Raw genomic sequence first — 20,103 nt, forward strand, 5'->3', positions numbered from 1 at the left:
AGTCTCCTTCCTGAAACCTTCTTCCATCCAGCCTCTCATCTAAACATGTTTGTAGCTGAGTTCCTGCCCTGGTTATTTCCTCACTGTCTGAATTATATTTATAAAGTGCTGGAAATGATCTTTATAAAACCTTACCTTTCCCTTCTCACCAGATAGCAGTTCTGAGTTTTATCCATTTACATAGACTTGCCTTCCCCTTACTCTGAATTTATTGTATGAGCCCTTTGAATCTTGTCTCAGTACTGAAGCTGCTCTGATTTGGATGTTAATTACAGTTTCTTTGTTGCAATTCAAAATCAATTGCCATGTTGATTCTTTTAGATCTTGCTGTTGCTTTTGACTCCATGGACATCTGCCGAAGAGGAAATGTACAACATTTGTAACTGACAGGTTGGTTAAACATTCATTGCTTCTGAGTGCCAGTGGATCTGAAACTCCTCTCAGATTGATTTTATCCTGGTCTGACTCACTGACTTTATTTGAATTATCCCAATTGAAACAATGTAAGTGAGAGAAGAATCAGGCCCAGTGTGTGTCTATCATCTCAGCTCTGGTGTGTTCCATGGTCCCTCAACTGCTTGATATTGTTTCTTATCTATATGCTACCACTTAATCAATAGATTCAAAGTCTTTGAGTTTCTACTTCAACTGTATGTCGATGACGTTCAACTGCTTTTTCCTCTTTTAAATTCTCTATCTCCAAGGTGCTATCAGTGCTGCTGGACTGATTCTCATTTATTCACTTTTGGAATATGGTACATTTAAATTCAAGTAAATGTTAGAAGGCAGATGGCAACCCCTATGAGTTCTGGGAGATATTTAATTATAATTCCAGGAGGCTAAATAACAACGCTGTTAAAGAATATAACTGAGTTTAAGGCCTTTTGGATCCAAAGCTGATGTATTAGGCTTGTATCCCTTTTACAGACAGTGGAATCTTTGTTCTAGTTGGAAAAAAATGCCTCACTCTTTATTCAAAAGCTTCTGATGGTGAGATACTTAGTCCATATCTTTATTGCTATTGGGTCATTAAAAAAAGAACAATAAAAATGCAAAATCCAACATAACCAATGTATAATTTCTGTTCATTCTAAATTCTGCATTTTACATGTTCATTGTATTTGGGCTTAGTAAAATATTACCTCTGGTCAAAATAATTAATAGTGATTTCCTTTTTGATAGAAGTCTGAAAAATCTTGGGAACACAAGAACATAGGCATTACCTATTAGTTGAGAACAGTCCAGGGAATAACATTTACATTACTTATTTGTAAAGCAGTTATTGATCTGGCTTATAGATCTTTGAGATGGTCCCTTTAAAACCTACATGGGCATTCCTTGGTGACCACTGAACCACGTGTTCTCTTGCCATACAACTTTCTTTCACTTTTCTTACTCAGCTCAGGAACTGTGGAATGTCTTTTAAGGGTTCTGGAAATACTGGTCCTGATTTTCCACTCCATTATTCCAGTTTTAAGTCACTCTGATTCCACTAACATCAGTGGAGTTACACAGCTGAAAAAAACACTGCTATAATGGAATGGACAATCAGGGCCATTAAATTCAGACCTTTTGCCATCTCACATCAGGTCTGCGATTTTCTTTGCAAATCACTTTTGCTTTATTCCAAAAATACTTTGGAATGTGTTGTTTTTATTTGATTAATCAGATAAGAAAAATTATGTTTATGTCAACATCAGTGAAAAAAGTCCCTCTTGTTAAGCCACTATACATGTATAGACCTATACTCTGAGCTTTGTGTTGTGAGAATTAGTGAGAACTGCAGCATATAAAATTACACATGTATTACACAGGCCTGATTTTTTTCTTTGGATACGAAGCTGAAAGTTCTGAGCTATAGATGCCACAAGGAAGCGTGGCTAATAAAAATGCATCTGTGAGGGCCATAGCCAATGTTCTCGATGAAGGGAATTGTAGATTAAATAATATTTCCTCTTAGTAAATTAAAAAGAACATCCTTTTCTTATAAGTACAATGCAGGTTTATGACAACTGTCTGAATAGTTGATATTGCAATGGAATTTTTATATTATACAGTACCTATCAAATATCATGAGTATTTTAGGACAATATTACATCTTGTTTCTCCTTATCCTGTATCATGAAGCTGCTATGTACGAGGTTTACCACACAGTTGCTGATGGCCTCCCTGCACTATAATCACTAAGAAGGAGGGATGTTTCTCCCATTTCAATTACATTTTCCTTCTCTTCTCTCCCTTTCTCATTAGAAACATAAACTCTCCCCAAGCTAAACTGTAGGAGGCCATTTAATCTGAAAAAAAAAAAGATATAAATCCTATCTTTTTGTACAATGTATCTAGTGATTGTAAGCGTTGGGACTTGTGGGATTTATTCCTGATTCTGTCACTTATTTGCTATGTGAGCTTGGACAAATCACTTAACCTCCCTGGGCCCCTATTTGCCCTTGAACAGCATAGGGTTTATAATATTTCAAACTAGAGGATTACGGTCTTGATCCTACAAGTTGCTGTGCATTTTAGCCCTGATGAGGCAAAGTATTTAAACATGTCCTCAACTTTAAGCATGCTAGCAGTCCCATTAACTAAAATGGAATTTAAGCACAGTCTTGAGTGCTTTAGTAATGGCGACAGACCGCTTTGGATCAGGGTTGAAGTATTCCCTACCTTGTAGGACCTAGCCCATATTCATTAATGTTTTTAAGAGGACTCTGAGATCCTGACATGGGAAATGCTAGAGAAGTCCAAATCAAAACTTTTACTATTATCCCATATGCAGAAAAATACTGCTTTTATTAAAAGTGAGAGATTTGATATTTTATTTAAAATTAAGTTAAACAATCATAAAATAACATTTTCCTAATGTAAATAAGATACAGTAAGTCAAAATAAGAAGGCTTCTAAATTGTTTTCCCCACAAGATTGTGTGTAAATCAGCAGGACAAGTTGCTAAGGTCTAGATTGTGCTTAACCCAGAGTGGAAGTGCAGGGGAAGGGAAGAAAGGGGGCAAGAAGTTCCTCCTTTTGTGCTCCTTCACAAATTCCAAGAACAATCTCAGTTCTTGAGTACAAAATGTGTGAATTTTAGCATCAAGATCTAACCCTATTAGGGTTATAGAAAGGTAGACTATTAGACATCCCGGGGTTAGGATGTATTATGTACTGTGTAATGGGGAATGTCAGCTGCCATCGGTATAACTTGTGACAATATTTTTGTGTGGTTGTGGATCTTGATGATCTTTCAGGAATGAGGAACTCACAGGAACTATTTGCATTAAAAAAAAAAAAACCACAGCATCCAAACTATAGCATGATTGCCAAAAGAGTAATTGTTAAGTACTGGGAAAATGCTAGGAATATAGCTGAAAGGGAGAAAAAGCAAATGTGAACAGCAAATTAACAACTTATGGATAAATTTGGGGAAGTTAAAAGTACACGGACTTGCTGTCTTGCCCTTTCCATTGAAAATGAGGATAATTCCTGTGCTCTGTGTGTGTGCACTCTGTGCTCTTCCATGTGTTTCCCCATTATACTGTTTATATTCTTCCCATGTCCTCCTTTGAAATTATTAAAATGCTGAAATCGTACAGGGAAAGGGAAGTTTGGAATGGTTGTCTCCTGAACCAGAGCAATAATTTCAGTGACACTGTTACTGAAACACATATGCATTCCATGATGATACAGTGAAGAAACAGATATCATATCCAGCCAAAGCTAATAAATATATCATTGAAAAATAAATTCACTTGTAGTGAATTATCTTGAAGTCTTTTTGATTTTAAGAACACTTCAGGGGTCACCTAAACAGCTTGTGACTCTTGTATTAAAAATCACATAGGGCCAAATCCAACTCTCATTCAAGTTATAGGATGTTTTCTGTTGACTTAAATGAGTGTTGGCTCAAGCCCATAATAAATTAGGCTATAAACAAATTAATGACAATGTGATTTATTATGGCTAATCAGCTGCAGCAGGGGAACTGTACGGCTCAAATTCAAGTCTAGGGAGGTATGTGAAGGAGAAGCTGTTTGTATGTATTTTTGTACTAACTATGATGGGTTTGATTCACCAGTGTGCTATGTTCACTTTACACCACCCAGGCCACACAAAGTGAATGCACTGCAGCTACAGATGCTCAGCAGAAGATCTGCCCTATTCTGAGGAACCCTCCCATGGCATAAGGCTAGTAGAGGCAGCTAAGCCATCTCCTCTGCAGGCCCACCAAAGAGTTCTGGCATAAGGGGATGTGTCGGAGAGAGAGGATATGCAGAGCAGAACTTTCCTTTGCCAATCCTCTGCTGATATAAAGAACCAAGAAGTGAAAGATTAGGAAACAAAGAAGGCAAGGTGGAAATTTCTGCCTGTTCTCTAGAGTTGGGCCCTAATCTGAACCATTTATCCAAACCCCTATTCTTTCTTAGTGAAGTTAGAGATTTCAAGTAAAATGAGAGACCAATTTGATCCATCCCTGCTTTCGATTTTGCCCATCTTTCTTCTTTTATGAAGTCTATATATGCATTCTGTGAAAGATTTCTAAGGCCTTGTCTACACTACCACTTTGGTTGGCAAACCTTGTCAGTCAGGAGTTTGAATAAAATCCACCCGCACTGACCAACATAAGTTTCACTGACAAAAGCAAGAGTGTGGCCAGTGCTATGGACGGTCTCCCACCAACATAGCTAACACGACTCGTTGGGGGTGGTTTCATTATGCCAGCAGGAAACAGCTCTCCTGCCAGCATAGAGCAGGTACACAGGCAACCTTACAGCAGTACAGCTGTGCTGCTGTGAGGTCCGTAGTGTAGACATAGCCTAATTCTGATAAGTACTGGAGAAATGGAGGGAATCATCATCTACGCATGTCAAACTATTTACAAAAAATAACTAATCAAATGCCACGCCGCCTTAGTGAGACAGTATCATTGAAGGCTGGGCAAAACATAATTGAAGCTGGTGAATGAAATTGCCACTGTTCATTCAAGATGTTGGATCATACTAAAGAATTTCTGTATTAAAATCACAAATGAGTTTGATTCCCCATAGTTTAAATTCCAGGGTATTACTAATTAAGAGGTCTCTTGGTTTTTGGTACTGTTTCTCTCCCTCTCTGTGTGAAACTTGCAAGCTGCTAATTGTGTTAGTACATCCTAAGACAGAGTCTGTTCTCAAAGCAATACTTTGTAACAATAGAAACAGCACACAGAGACTCCCTGCCCTTCTCTTGTATTTATCTCGCTTTGTTAACAATTGTGATTAAAATAGGGATAGAGGGTGTATGTGGATGGATGCTTGGTGTGGATAATAAATGAATGATCAGGGAGGTGCCAGCCTAAGAATCCAGTGTCCATCGGCTGAAGAAGGCGTCAAGTGGAAACAACCAGAGGACCCCCGGAGGGCAGACTGGAATCCACCCAACAGCCTCAAGAATGGGAGAACTGGCAGTACGGAGCCGTCAGGAATGTGCCATCTGCTGATTGATTCAGCAACAGCATGATGAAGCAATTCCCATAGACTGGCATAGGAATAAATTCCTATAAAAATGGACTCTAGAAAGTGAGAACTTTGGGGTCTGATTCTGCAAACCAACTTCCAGGAGCATCAGATGAGCATCTGACAAGGCCCTGCTCCCTCCTCATGTCCAGGCCACATGGCCAGTGGCTTGGCATGAGTAACTCTAAGACTGGTAACTATGATAACAACCTTGTAGAACCTCTGTGTGTGTGTGTATGAATGAATGTGTGACTAAATATGAAATTGAATGGAATGTTATAGCTATAACTAACTGCTTACTATGATTCTTTCTGTATTCACAATAAATGTGGCATTTTACTTTTCCCCTTTAATAAGATCCTGCTGGTTTTTATTTTATTGGTATAACAAAGATACCTGTAAGAAACAGGCTCCTTTATATCAGTCTCCACCTAAAGCAAAGGAAGATGCAAGTCTGCCCAGGAATTAGAATTATGTGGGTGGAGGGCTGCCATGGGTATTGTTTTGGATTAGGATGTGTAGAGAAAAAAACAGGCAGGCAGAGAAGGAAGTGATAGACACAGCCAGGACAAGCTCCATGTGGTGCTGGCAGAAATAGGCTTATGACTTCAAGCAAAGTCACTACCCCCTGTTTGGTTCCTCCTGTTTTCAGGGAGCCAGGACTCTGTACACTCTTTGTAAATCAGGAGGATTGCATCAAAGGTACCAACTCCATCCCCCATTTCTTCTCTTAACTAGACCAACATGGAAGACCTCCCAGTTTTTGTCTAGCCACTCAGACCCAAAAGGAGTAACAGTATTTTTATCCCAATTGATCCCAGTCAAGGGAAGTTAAGGCCAAAATCCTTGTCTACAACTGAAAAAATGTGAAGTTCAGCAAGGAGAAAGGATGCCCTTGGATTCCCTCAATCCTAATGTTGTTCAGTGTTGCACAAGTCCTCCAGTGCAAGTTACAGCATCCCGAGGAGAAGCAGCACAAAAGGGCCATAGTAACAGGAAGAATCAGACCCAGTTGTATTATTGTTGTGTAGAAGAACGAACATTCTCACTCTTTGTTTATGATATCTAATTAGGTCGAAGGTCTCCAGGGCAGGGACTGACTCTTACTATGTTTGTATAGGTCCTAAAACAGGGCATCTCTGACCTCAGTTAAAGCTTCTAACTCCTCCTAAGTATCTGTTAGGTGACACATTCATATCAGTGTTGCTCGGGACAGGTTATCCTTTCACTAGAGTTTCTGATGCTTAAATCCTCAATTTAAAAAGTTAGATGCTGAGTAGTGCAGTATTTTTTCCTGCCACATTTTGTGTGTTTTGTAAATCTCAGAAAAATATCTTTAAACAGCATGGTGAAGGACAAGTCCTAGCCTCAAAGGGGAAGGATAATGTTCATGTGGAACTTAGAGCCAGACAAATATCCTCTACTGATAGTCTAAGGACTCTATTTTGTCAGAATTGTCTGTGCCGCCTCTAATATATAGTTCTCTTTTTCTCTCCCGGTTTATTGGAATGTTTCTTGTAAACTGGTGGTGAGAGAAGCTGTTAGCACCTGTAACTATGGCCTGAATGTGCCCAAGATGTTTTTGAAAAAGAAATCTCTTTCACAGAGACTTTAGGGCAGAGGTGAGCAAACTATGGCCCATGGGCCACATCTGGCCCACAGAACCATCCTGCCCAGCCCCTGAGCTCCTGGCCTGGGAGGCTAGCCCCCAGCCCCTCCCCTGCTGTCCCCCATCCCCTCTAGCCACACTGCCACGCTCTGGGCGGCGGGGCAGCGCGCTCATGCGGGGCAGTGTGTCTGGCTCCGGCGCAGCTCCCAGACATGCTGCTCTGAGCGGCATGGTAAGGAGGCTGGGGGATTGGATAAGGGGCAGAGGAGTCTGGGGGGCAGTCAGGGTGCGGTTGGATAGGGGGTGCGGGCCAGGCTGTTTGGGGAGGCACAGCCTTCCCTACAGTTCCACACCCCGATGTAGCCCTTGGGCCAAAAAGTTTGCCCACCCCGCTTTAGGGTATGGTATCTGTTTTCTCCCCTTATTACATGTGACTTTTTAAATGATCTTTATACCCTTTTTAAGTTCAAGACTTTATAGGTAGGATAGTTTTATGCTTGGAAAAAATATTCATTACATTTGTGTGTGAGTGGAGATTAAATCTTTTGATTTCAAGCCTGTTGATTATACTTAAATGCATAAATAAAGTGTTTTAAAAAGGCACACTTTTAAACCTAAACCAGATATCATTTTTCATTATGCTGGAGGCAAATTAACTGCGGTATCAATGTAAATAAATCAAGGAATCATCTGCACGCTCAGATATAGCATGACAACATTCTGTTGCTCAATGTTTTACATTCCGCCAAAACAGAGAGTTTTCAGACCATCTATGAAGATCATCTACCTGCCTCCTAGATATCATCCACCTTCGCTGAGGCTCATGTTATCATTCAGATCGCATCATTGTATCATCACCTGTTTAAATGATACAGTGTGGATAAAAATTAAACATGTATTTTTAAGGTTGTTACCAGTAGCAATGGGGATGCAGACCATTGGAGACCTCCATGTTTAGAAATAAATACGAACTAGTTATTAATATGTACTAGCAGCAATTACTGTTCTCTTGGGTGTCAATGGGAGTTCTGACATTGACTTCAGAGGGAAAAGAACCAGCCAACCCCACAAAGGCTATAAAAAGACTCAGATAAGATCATGCACCTATACAAAAGAACTGTTATATTTCAGGGCCAGGAGCCTCAGCTGGTGTAAATTGTCATAAATGTATTACTATTAATAAAATTATCCAAAACATAGTACTTGGTAGTGATGGCGACTTCAACTACCCAGACATCTTGGGAAAATAATAGCACAGATTATCCAACAAGTCCTTGGAATACATTGGAGACAACATTTTATTCCAAAAGGTGGAGAAAATGACTAGATGACTAGGGAACATGCAGTTATGAATTTGATTCCGACAAACAGGGAGGAACTAGCTGAAAATCTGAAGCGGGAAGGCAGCTTGCACGAAAGTGATCATGAAATGCTGGCATTTGTGAGTCTAAGGCAGAGGTGAAAGTAAGCCAGTACGGTATACCGGCAAGAGCCAGTGCGCCGTACCAGGGTGGCCCAGCTTCCCAAGGTGGCAATTTAAAGGCCTGGGGCTCCAGCTGCTGAGCCTCAAGCCCTTTAAATTGCCACCAGAGTCCCACTGCTGGAGCCCTCGGGTAGTGGCAGCGGCCCCAGGCCCTTTAAATAGCTGTTGGAGCCCCGCCGCCGCTACCCCAGGGCTCTGGGGGCTATTTAAAGGGCCCGGGGTGGTAGAGAGGTGGCAATTTAAAGGGGCTGGGGCTCCCAGCGCCCCCGGCTGCCACTGCTACCCCGGTGGGGAAGGGGAAGGGCACTTGCCGGTACAAGGTGGGCCGGGGCTGGCTCTGACCCCCCCCATCCCTGCCCCTTCTACCCGAGGCCCCGCCCCTTCCGGAGGTCAGAGCTGGCCCCATACTGGTAAGTCCCTATTTAACTTTCACCCCTGGTCTAAGGAATGGTAAGGAGGAAAATAGAGTAAAGACAATGGACTTCAAGAAGGCAAACTTTAGCAAACTCAGAGAATTAGTAGGTATGATCCCATGGGAAGCAAGTCTAAGGTGGAAAAAAAGAGAGTTCAGAAGAGTTAGCAGTTTTTTGAGACATTATTAAGGGCACAAGAACAAACTATACAATGAGTAGGAAAGATAGGAAGTATGATAAGAGGACACCCTGGCTTAACCAAGAGATTGTCAATTATCTGAAACTCAAGGAAGCATACAAGAAGTGGATACTTGGTCAAATTACAAAGGATGAATATAAAAAAAAAAATACCTCAAGCATGTAGGGACAAAATGAGAAAGGCCAAGACACAAAATGAGGTTAAACTAGCTAGGGATATACAGGGTGACAAGAAAGCATTTTACAAATACAAAAGGACGACCAGGGACAAGGAGGGAAAAACAATGACAGAAAACACAGCAATGGCTAAAGTGTTAAATGCCTTATTTATTTCAGTTTTCACCAAAAAAGTTAGTGATTGTATGAGTAACCTAGTGAACATCAGGGTACAGTATATGGTGTATAAATATTATTATAAAGAGAATTTCTGGCTGATGTACAACTGAAATTAATATATTCTATATGGATATGTGAATCATCCATATACATGTAAGTTATGATTCATTGTTCTCCAATCTGAAAGGAGATCATCTTTCTTTATCTAGGAAGAATAGCAAGTCCCTAAGGATCCTTCATAAAAGAATAAAGATGGGATCTGTCATAGATGAGTGAATTACTCACTACATTAGCAACCTACAGCAACAAAAAATATAGAAAAATATGTGTAAAGTTGATCTTGTACTCAGACACTGCCAAGTAACAGGTAGTGCCAGATAAAATGGCAGGCAGTATTTCCTTTTTTGTAAACAGTTTTCCTATAAATTTCAAAAGAAGTGTGAAATCAGTATGGGATGACAGCAGGAACCAGATCTTGATACGAAATAACCAGGAAAAAACAAACAGCTGTGACATTTATTTTCTAGAGTCTACTCAGATTGATTTCATAAACAGAGTAGTGAAAAATTATTACCGTTCTCTTCTGATTTGGATTCACCAATTTCTCAATGTAAACAATAATTCTAATGTACTTTGTCATTTGGATTCATGCTAGTCATGTGCCTGCAAACTGCTCTGAATTTCAGGCATGAGGAGCTACTGTAGCAAAAAAAAGGATGCTTTAACAATCCATCCTCATATGTAAACTGCCTCAGAAGAAAATTGAAAAATTGGAAAGGATTCTGAAAGCAGCTACAAGAATGATTCAAGGTCTGAAAAACATGTTTTATAGTGAGAGATTAATGAAGCTGAATCTATTAGATTATCCAGTAGAAGGTTAAGAGATTACTTGCTCAATGTCTGGAAGCACCTACATGGGAAAGATAGTTTTGATAGTAGACAGCTTTTTCATCTAGAAGGAATGGGCATGAGATACAATGGTTGGAAGCTGGAGATAGACAAATTCAGATTAGAAATAAGGTGTACATTTTTAACAGTGAGGGTAATTAACAATTGCAATTTACCAAGGGATGTGGTGGATTCTCCATCTTTGAAGTCTTTAAATGAAGTTTGGATTCTTTCTAGATGATATGCTATAACTGGAAAAAGAAGTTATAGGCTTCATGGAGGAATTACTTGGTGAGGTTCTGTGCAAGAGGTCCAACTAGATGATTATAAAGGTCCCTCCTGGCTTTAAAGACTACAAATTTATGAACCTATTGCAGTATGCAAAAAAAAAAAGTTAATTAATAGAACATAAGAATCTTAGGGTGTTTCTCTACAGTTTTACATTTTTTAAGTATCCACATTGCCAAAAATTATAATCAATAAAGAAAAATATAGACATATGCCTGGACTTTGCAAATCTTTACGCATGTGAGTAACTTTATGCAGGTGAATAGCCCCACTGAATTCAGTGGACCTTGTTTGGTCAAGTTAAGATACAGGAAAGAATACAAGCAAAAAAAAGTCTTAATTTATTTTTTATTTCGCTCTACATAAAAGAATACAGATTCATCCCAGAATATAAAGTTGCTCTGTGGGAACTATTAGTCACACAACTTAGAAATCTGTTGTTAGATTTTGAGCACTGGCTAGAAACAAAGCAGCAAATTATTCTTAGCATTGCAGAACATTGTTCTTACAAGGACTTGTCAGATATTTTCTTGAAACTGAAAAGCAGAGAGTTATTTACTCCTTCAAGCTGTATGGCTCAACCCAGTTAGATGATGCAAAATGATGGATTCAAAGCCATGCAACAACATTAACAGGGTGGAGCCAGCTACGTTTATTTATTTAATTTGTTAGAATATTTTCTGTGTGACAGCACTGACTTTTCTGGTTGATGCAATTTAGGGAAACATGCCGAAGGAACTGAACAGAAAATAGTCCCACCACATGTAAATATGAGAATCACAAAAGATAAGGGGGAACCAATATTCAAAGTGTAGATACCAGTTGTTTACTTGGCCACATGGTCTTGATAGGACTTGTACACATGTGATCAATTACAGGAATATGATCAGCAGCACAATCTTACATATATGATCAAGATTCAAGAGAAGCAAATTTTTTTCAAAATGTTTATTAAACAACATTTTGTTGATCAAAACAATTTGTTAATTTGGATCAAATTCAGTTAATAGGTTTGTCTGAAAACAATGTTTTTTTAAATAGTCAAAATAGTTTCATTTTTGACATCTTCTAACTGAAATATTGAATTTCTAAATTTAACTAGCTTTTTTTGTTTGTTTTTTAAATGTCCAAGGGTAAAACACTGAAAACCGATATGAATTGTTTCATTTCATATAAAAAATACTTCATTTGACTCAAAATGAAACATTCAGGCTTTTCATTTTAGCAAGAAAAGCCACACACACAAAAATTACATTTCAGGTTGAACTGAAACTAAATTGTTTTGGGATTTTTTGATTTGGCCATTCAGACAGAAACTTAATTATTCACTGCACTCTAATCAACTGCCAGCCTGTGATTAGCAGCATGAAAGTAATAAGCAGAAATGTGCATGTGTTTTCAGCAATACTCACATTTACTGAAGTAAAAACAAGGCTATCTAAAATTAAAACCTCATATCTCAGTGATGTGGAATTTTAATGGGAGGAGGGCTCAGAATCTAACCCCCAGTTTTATAGTTGGCTACCCTGAGGCAGACCAAGACTCTGAATTTTGAGATGTTTAACAGCCAGCTCTGAGTCTGAATTTTGCTCCTTGGGATCAACTCTAGGAAAAATGAAATATGAACTGCCTGTTGTAATGATTAGAGCTGGTTAGGGAATGGTTTTCTTGTACTGGGAAAATCTGAGACTTCTAAACTTTTAGACTAAAATGGGATATTTTGACTATGTTGTTACTTTTTTCCATTTTTTTCCCAAAATGAGAAATTAGTCAAAACCATTTCCTGTGAACAGTTACAATTGTGAAAAAAATCAGTCCAAAAATTCCCAATCAGCTCTAGTAATGATCCATTTAAGACAACTAGAGGTTACAGTAAGGCAATTCGGGTTGCTTAATTCGAGGGGTCATCTTTGTGGCAGGGAAGCTGTACATTTCTAAGTCTCTAAGTGGATGTCAACATTGCAGCTGGGAGTGAATCTCTCAGCCTGGGTAGATAGACTCATGCTAACAGGGCTCAAACTAACGTGCTAAAAATAGCAGTGTGGATAGCACCAGCAGAGACTCAGAATAGCTGCCTGAGGTTGGACCCGGGGTTAGAGTAGGTCTGAGCTTGAGATGGCTAGACTGAGACTCAGCCAGTGCCACAGCATTGACAACTATTTTCAGCGTCCTAGAGTGAGGTCCACTGACACAAAGCTGTCTGTTCAAAGTGGGATGCTCACACCCAGGTGCAGCATAGATATACTGTTTGCAGCTCAGTACTGGAACTTCTTTTTGTGAGAGAGTGTCTTCCTACCTCGGTCTGATCCACAGCCCACTGACATCAGTTGAATGGCTGTCATTGACTCCCATCATCTGCAACAAGAATTATATGCATGCTATTATCTGAGGGAAGCACATGGTAATAATTCTTTAAAATTTATGTTTGTGGTTAAATAAAATATAATTATCTGATAAGACATTGGAGTGTCAGCCAATCTTTCCTACAGCACACTTATCTACCCAAAACAGAACAAGACTAATAGAAGCTAATTTCATTACTTTGAAAGCAATATTTTCTGGCTTCAGATCACAGGATGATGCAGAATTTTAAAATATTTTGTTCAGAATTTTCAATTTTTTGGTGCAGAATTCCCCCAGGAGCATTGAACAACACTGAGAGCAATGGAGTCTCTATCACAGTTGGGGTCTTTAGGCACTGAAGTACTGAAAAATTAAAACTGATTTCAGTTTGAAGTCATCATATCCATTCAGGAGCTTGATGATGCACACTGATCCCTTCACTATTCTCTCCAATCCCCAGACTAATCCTGGATTGCTCAGAAATCATTTTCCAATTCTGTCCTTTATTCTACACTGAGAGCTCATCTTATAAGGTAGTAATTTTCTTTATTTTTAGTCCTTCCTGGAAATTTCACTGTTTTAACTAAAGCCAACTCTGTCTACAATACAGAAAGTAAAATGTTTGATGGTACCACTACAGGGTTTCTCCTTGTTATTTTAAAAAAAATGCAGGCGCAGCAGCAGGGAATACAGTTAGAGGCAGGACACACCTGGCAGAAAACAACAGTTCAGCCGGAAGAAAAGGAAGCAGTCAATTCTCTTCTGCTCCTGCATGTTCAAACTCACACAAAATCCAAAGTTTGTTTTACTGGAAGCCAGCAATAGCGAAAACTTGTCTTCAAAACAGGCGCAGAACATGACAGCACATTACTAAATGTTATCTGGAGGTCTGCCAGAGTCATTTCCTGTGCATCATCTATGACCTCAAAAAAAAAAGGGGGGTGTGGGGGATATTTATTGGCCTTGATGCTGACCACTCCCATTTACCACAGAAGGCGAAGATGGGCAGAGACACCATTTAGGATTCCACTTTAAATGGGGCATTCTGCTCTAGAGCCCGTGGAGTAAATTCACTCCTTATTAGAGCATGGACTTGTTCCAGCCTGAAACAGGGTGCATGATCAAAGGTGACAGTCTGCCATAGCAGGCTGTGGTTATGCAAGGTGGCCTCACTCTAGTTGTCAACTGACCCTCAGACTGGCAGGGCAGTAAATGGTGGATTCCCCAAGTAAGGGGAATGGCTAAAGTAGACAAGGGGATGCTCTTATTCAGCACATGCTTACCGCACCCTCATCTTGGCTGGGCTTCCATGGAATGCCTAGTGAAAATTGCCACTGTCCTCCAAGTGGGAGGGTGATTATGAAAACATTGCCTGTGTTCCCCCCAGAGGTGAATCCTCCTTGGGGCACAGGGACTATCACTGGTGCAGAGAATTGAAAAATGAACCTTCTGTGCCAACAGAGGTGAATCTGACCCTTTAGCTTTAGCCATCAGCACCCGTAGTGATAAATGGTGCAAGAGAATATGAAGAGAGCCTGAACAATGATTCCTAGCAATAACTCTGACAGAATCTGTGGCCCCGAACTGTGTAGAATTCTGATGACTTAGTGAAATTTCAAACTAAAAAATAATTTACAGTAACTCAGAAGTGAGGTCTTCCTCGTTTCTGGTTCCTCACCTCTTACTGGAAAATCCAATTCTAAAGGCATAAAGGGACAAATCTCGTAGTCCTTACTACTCAGGCAAAACTCTCACTGGAGGTACCTCGAGTTTGACTGAAGGCCCAGTCCTACTCCAGTTGAAGTGAATGGAAGTTTTGGCTGAGTAAGCACTGAGGACTTGATCATTCCCCAGTTGAAGTCAGCAGGAATCTTTCCATTGGCTTCAAGTGGCAGGAAAACTGGATTTTGAGTTAGAATTGCAGGATTTGGGTTTAAGTGCAGTATCTGGGGCGAACTACTATTAAACCTAAAGCTGTGATCCATTTACATTTTGATTCCATTTTAGTTTCAATAAAACTGACGTGGAGTGAACATGGGGACAATTAAATTTGACTTTTATGGAGCAAAATTAATGTGTTAAAATTAATATAATCCCCAGACGGCTGTACATATTTAGGTCACTGGCAATGCAGTTTCCTAAATCTTTCTTAGCTCCAGCAAAAAGCTTTTTAAAAGAAATATTATGGGGAAAGAAAACACAAAGTGGGAATTTTACTCACCATACAGTGAGGACGATGAATTTAGGCATCCATCTCTATGTATCATGGGATATCTGTAGTCAGGCACTTCCTTCTGTGCTGCACTGAACTTAATCATGAACGACCAAGGTGGACTGAGCTAGAAAGGACTTTGTTAAACCTCTTTCTGTGGCTGCAGTGCTAGGATGGCAGCTCTGTAGCAACAATAATTTACACTTCTTTTGAGCCATTTATTAAAGGATCTCAGTACACATCACAAATATTAATGAGTTCTTACTTATTGTTATTCATAAATCACCAGTGTGCTAGGCACTGTACACTTAAGCATGTGCTTAGTTTCAAAGCTGGTGAAGTCGATAGGAGCACTCAATACTTACAGTTATGCACATGCTTAAGTGGTTTGCTGAATCCTGATCTAAGTAAGCCTGACATTGCCTAGATACCATGGTGAGATGTGCCTCAATTGCTCAAAATAGACAACATTTCCTTCAACGTTAAGTATTATTATCCCAATTTTGCAGATGGGAAAAATAAAGCCACAGAAAAAAATTAAGTGATTTATCTCCTTTCATACGACAGGTCTGTGGCAGAGCCAGGAAGAGAAGCTGTATCAGTCCTATGTTTTAGCCACAAGAGCTTCTTTCATCCCTTACAAAGAATAAGAAAGATTCTTCTTCTTTCATGTGCCAATGTTGGTTGTTTGGTTTAGTCTAAATCCACAAAAGTGCACATGAACAGTTCTAATGAGAGGTTTCAGAGTAGCAGCCATGTTAGTCTGTATTCTCAAAAAGAAAAGGAGGACTTGTGGCACCTTAGAGACTAACAAATTTATTTGAGCATAAGCTTTCGTGAGCTACAGCTCACTTCATCCGATGAAGCTTATGCTCAAATAAATTTGTTAGTTCTAATGAGATTCATTCCCTTATGCCATCTGGTGGATTCTACTAACCAATGCAGAGACATTTCAAATTACCTCATAACTTAGTATGGTTTAATATATTGACCCTCAAATTTGGGAGTTTAGGATTTTTTCCTAATGAAAAAGCATATAATTTATCTCCAGCAATATGTTGCTGGTGTCATATTTGTAAAGACACATTTGCTAAAGGATAAGGTGCCATTGCTAATACATGGCTAATATGTTTTTCATTATTCACTGGCTTCTTTAAGAAATTTTCTACCAGTCAAATTCTGTCATTTACCTGTAAAGTTACTTTATTTGTTTCAAGTGATATTTGAAGCATTAATAATATAATGATCCTAAAATCCAGTCTTCTAAATGATACATATTTCCCTTTAATATAATTGCAGCTTAGTTTGCTGAGTAGGTTTAATTTAAGCAATATATTTAAGAGATGCCCTCATTACACAGGATATAAATTATAGATAATCAGGAAATTTAAAGATAATTTTAGAGTGCACAAGCAAAGAGTGCATGGCTCTAGCGTTTTGTTAACAGAACTCTAGCATGGATTCTTTTTGTTTCATTATTGCATATTTATTGGGCAGGCAAGAAAAAAGTGTTTGTAACAGTACCCCACAGCACTTTACAATATTATCTAAAAATGTGCTATGTGCTGTACAGCTGTAAAGCAAGAAACAGTTACTGTCTTTAAGAGTTTACACAAAAGAACAGACCAAGCCATAGTAACCAGAGGCTAAACTGAAAATATGAGCAGCTGATTTTCAACTCATTAGTCCTGAGGTCCATGGAGTTATTTCTGATTTACACATTAAGTGAGAGGAAAAACAGAGCCTCGGGCACTGCAGTGTTTGGGGCCATACAAGTAACTAGATTAGATTAGAATGGATTAAATTAGATAGGTAAACTGACTCCACATCTTCCCTTAGGTCTTGAATTTGTGCAACAAATTTTGTATCAAGGAGCACAGAAAAGTCCCTGGTTCTAAAAGACAAAGTTAAATGACAATGCAAACAGCAGCCACTGCTCAAAGGATTGCACGTGTGAGATGCACAACATAAAACAATTGGACTGGAAAGTTATACATATATATGATAAATAAGAGAAAATATTAATTTTAAAAGTTGCTATTTGAAAATGTTCCTTTACTTTCCTTTTTCTGAAAAAGTCATTTTAGATTAAATAGCAATACTCTGACCTTTTTAAAAAGAAAAAAACTATATATTAAATATTACCAAGTGAAGTGACAGCTCTTATGTTCAGAGGTAGACTGAGGCCTTGTCTACACTACAGGGGAAATTCGATCTAAGCTATGCAATTCGAGTTACATGAATAGTGTAACTCAAATCAACGTAGCTTAGATCTACTTACTGTGGGGTCCGCTGATGCATCGATTGCCGCTCGTTGATCCCTCAGTAAGAGTAGACAAGACCTTAGGAAGCAATTTAAACTACATTCAAAGTACGGGACTGAGAACGTGTTACAAGAAGATGAAAGCTCATGTTTGACTTTGACAGTGGCAAAATGCTGCTAGCTGTTCACAAGTTGTCTGCCATTTTGTCGGAGATAGCAAAAGAACACTCTAAATGTAATCATACATTAGTTCTCTCTGGCTTTGGGTCTGACCCACCAAAACCAATCTTGTAGAACAGGTTGAAATCCAGGGATAAAAATTTGAATCTTGTCTTCTGCAGTTTGAAAGGGTTTGGCTCCCAGGTTCCAGTTTTGAGTTCCTGGTTTATGGCGTTGGGTTTGCGTGCAGTTTCATATACCCATCTCTTGTAGCATGGTTATTTTGTTATCATTTATCCATTTTGGTAATTGAAAATTTCATTACATCTGTGACCTGATTCTCCCCTTGCTTATTCCCCTGTTTCCAAAGTATTGACTTCAATTTCATTAACTCTTGATTTACACCACTGTGAAAGGAGAATCAGATCAATGCTGTCTGTGTAGGGATTGTGGGCCAGATTGTCACTGGCCCTTGTGTCAGATCTCCACTTATGCTGCCTGCACGAACACTGATCACAGTAATAGCCCCTGTGGATCAAATTACTCAGGAGCAGAGGAGGACTGGTGCCATGGCCCCGAGCCTCTCTATCCAGCCCATAGAGGAAGACTGCTCCCTTCAGTGTGCCACTTTATGCCATCTGCCAACCAGACAGGGACACCAAGTCCATCCTGTTCTCCTGTACTGATCAATGCCAGGAGGGGGCACAATCTTGAGGCACAATCCTGCCAAGGCTGTACAGTGCCAACCCCTACACATGTCTCTATCTGAATGGCACAATCTAGCTCTTTCTGCAGATAGAATGGGTGTTCGGAAGGGGGAACAGTAAAACCCATTAAAGGGTTAATGTATTTCAGCCATTACCACAATTATTTCTTATCCTACATAATGGGGAAAACTCCAGCTGCAATCCTGCAAAGTGTAATGTGTGGACAGATTACTGTGCCCATGTAGACTTTGAAGTCAATGGGACTTTGCATGGGAACAACAATCTGCCAGTACATCACATATTGCAAGATCAGGGCCTATAGTATCTCAAATTATGTGGTAACTGTATAATTGACTTATAAACACTGTGTGCCACTAAATTTTTATTACTAGTGAGTAAAGCTATGTGTTCATTTCCAACTAGTGGGAATGAAATCTCTGTGACACCCAACCCCACAGCATAGTTTAAATATACACATTGATGATTACCCATCCTACATATATACACACACTTTTCTCCTGCTTCCCCCCCCCCCACTTGGAAATATATTAGTTACTATACAAATGATAGATGTACAGAGAAGGTTTGTCCATACTAATGCTATGTATCTAGGTTCTTATACAATACTCATCACCAGTAGAATTTGAACACCTTGTGATGGTCACCAGAGAGGTCATTTACATCTGTGTGTGTGTGTGTATTTATTTATTTCAAATGATAATGAGAGAAATAAGTTACACACATTTTCCGTAGAGTTCAGTTATGTTGTAGTGAAAACTAATGGCAACTTTCTCTACTTAAAAAAAGTTAGTTTAATCTCTGGCCTTTGCATAAGGAAATATCTGTATAAACAAAATGGCTGACAGTCTGATCCACGAATATACTGAATACTAGAACTGGGTGAAAAGAAAAGGAGTACTTGTGGCACCTTAGAGACGAACAAACTCCTTTCTTTTTGTGGATACAGACTAACACGGATGCTATTCTGAGAACTGGGTGACATTTTTTGACTGTAACTTTGGATTTTCAATGTTGATTATGCTGAAGTGCTTTGGTTAATAAAAAGAAAAGGAGTACTTGTGGCACCTTAGAGACTAACCAATTTATTTGAGCATGAGCTTTCGTGAGCTACAGCTCACTTCATCAGATGCATGCCGTGGAAACTGCAGCAGACTTTATTTATGCACAGAGAATATGAAAAAATACCTCCTCCCACCCCACTGTCCTGCTGGTAATAGCTTATCTAAAGTGATCATCAGGTGGGCCATTTCCAGCACAAATCCAGGTTTTCTCACCCTCCACCCCCCCACACAAATTCACTCTCCTGCTGGTGATAGCCCATCCAAAGTGACAACTCTTTACACAATGTGCATGATAATAAAGTTGGGCCATTTCCTGCACAAATCCAGGTTCTCTCACCCCCTCACCCCCCTCCCAAAAACCACACACACAGACTCACTATCCTGCTGGTAATAGCTCATCCAAAGTGACCATTCTCCCTACAATGTGCATAATTAAGGTGGGCCATTTCCAGCACAAATCCATGTTTTCTCACATCCCCCCCACCCCCATACACACACAAACTCACTCTCCTGCTGGTAATAGCTCATCCAAACTGACCACTCTCCAAGTTTAAATCCAAGTTAAACCAGAACATCGGGGGGGGGGGGGAGGAAAAAACAAGAGGAAATAGGCTACCTTGCATAATGACTTAG

The sequence above is a fragment of the Lepidochelys olivacea genome (genome assembly GCF_965140295.1).
Source record: "Lepidochelys olivacea isolate rLepOli2 genome assembly, chromosome: 6".
In the NCBI taxonomy this organism is placed as follows: Eukaryota; Metazoa; Chordata; order Testudines; family Cheloniidae; genus Lepidochelys; species Lepidochelys olivacea.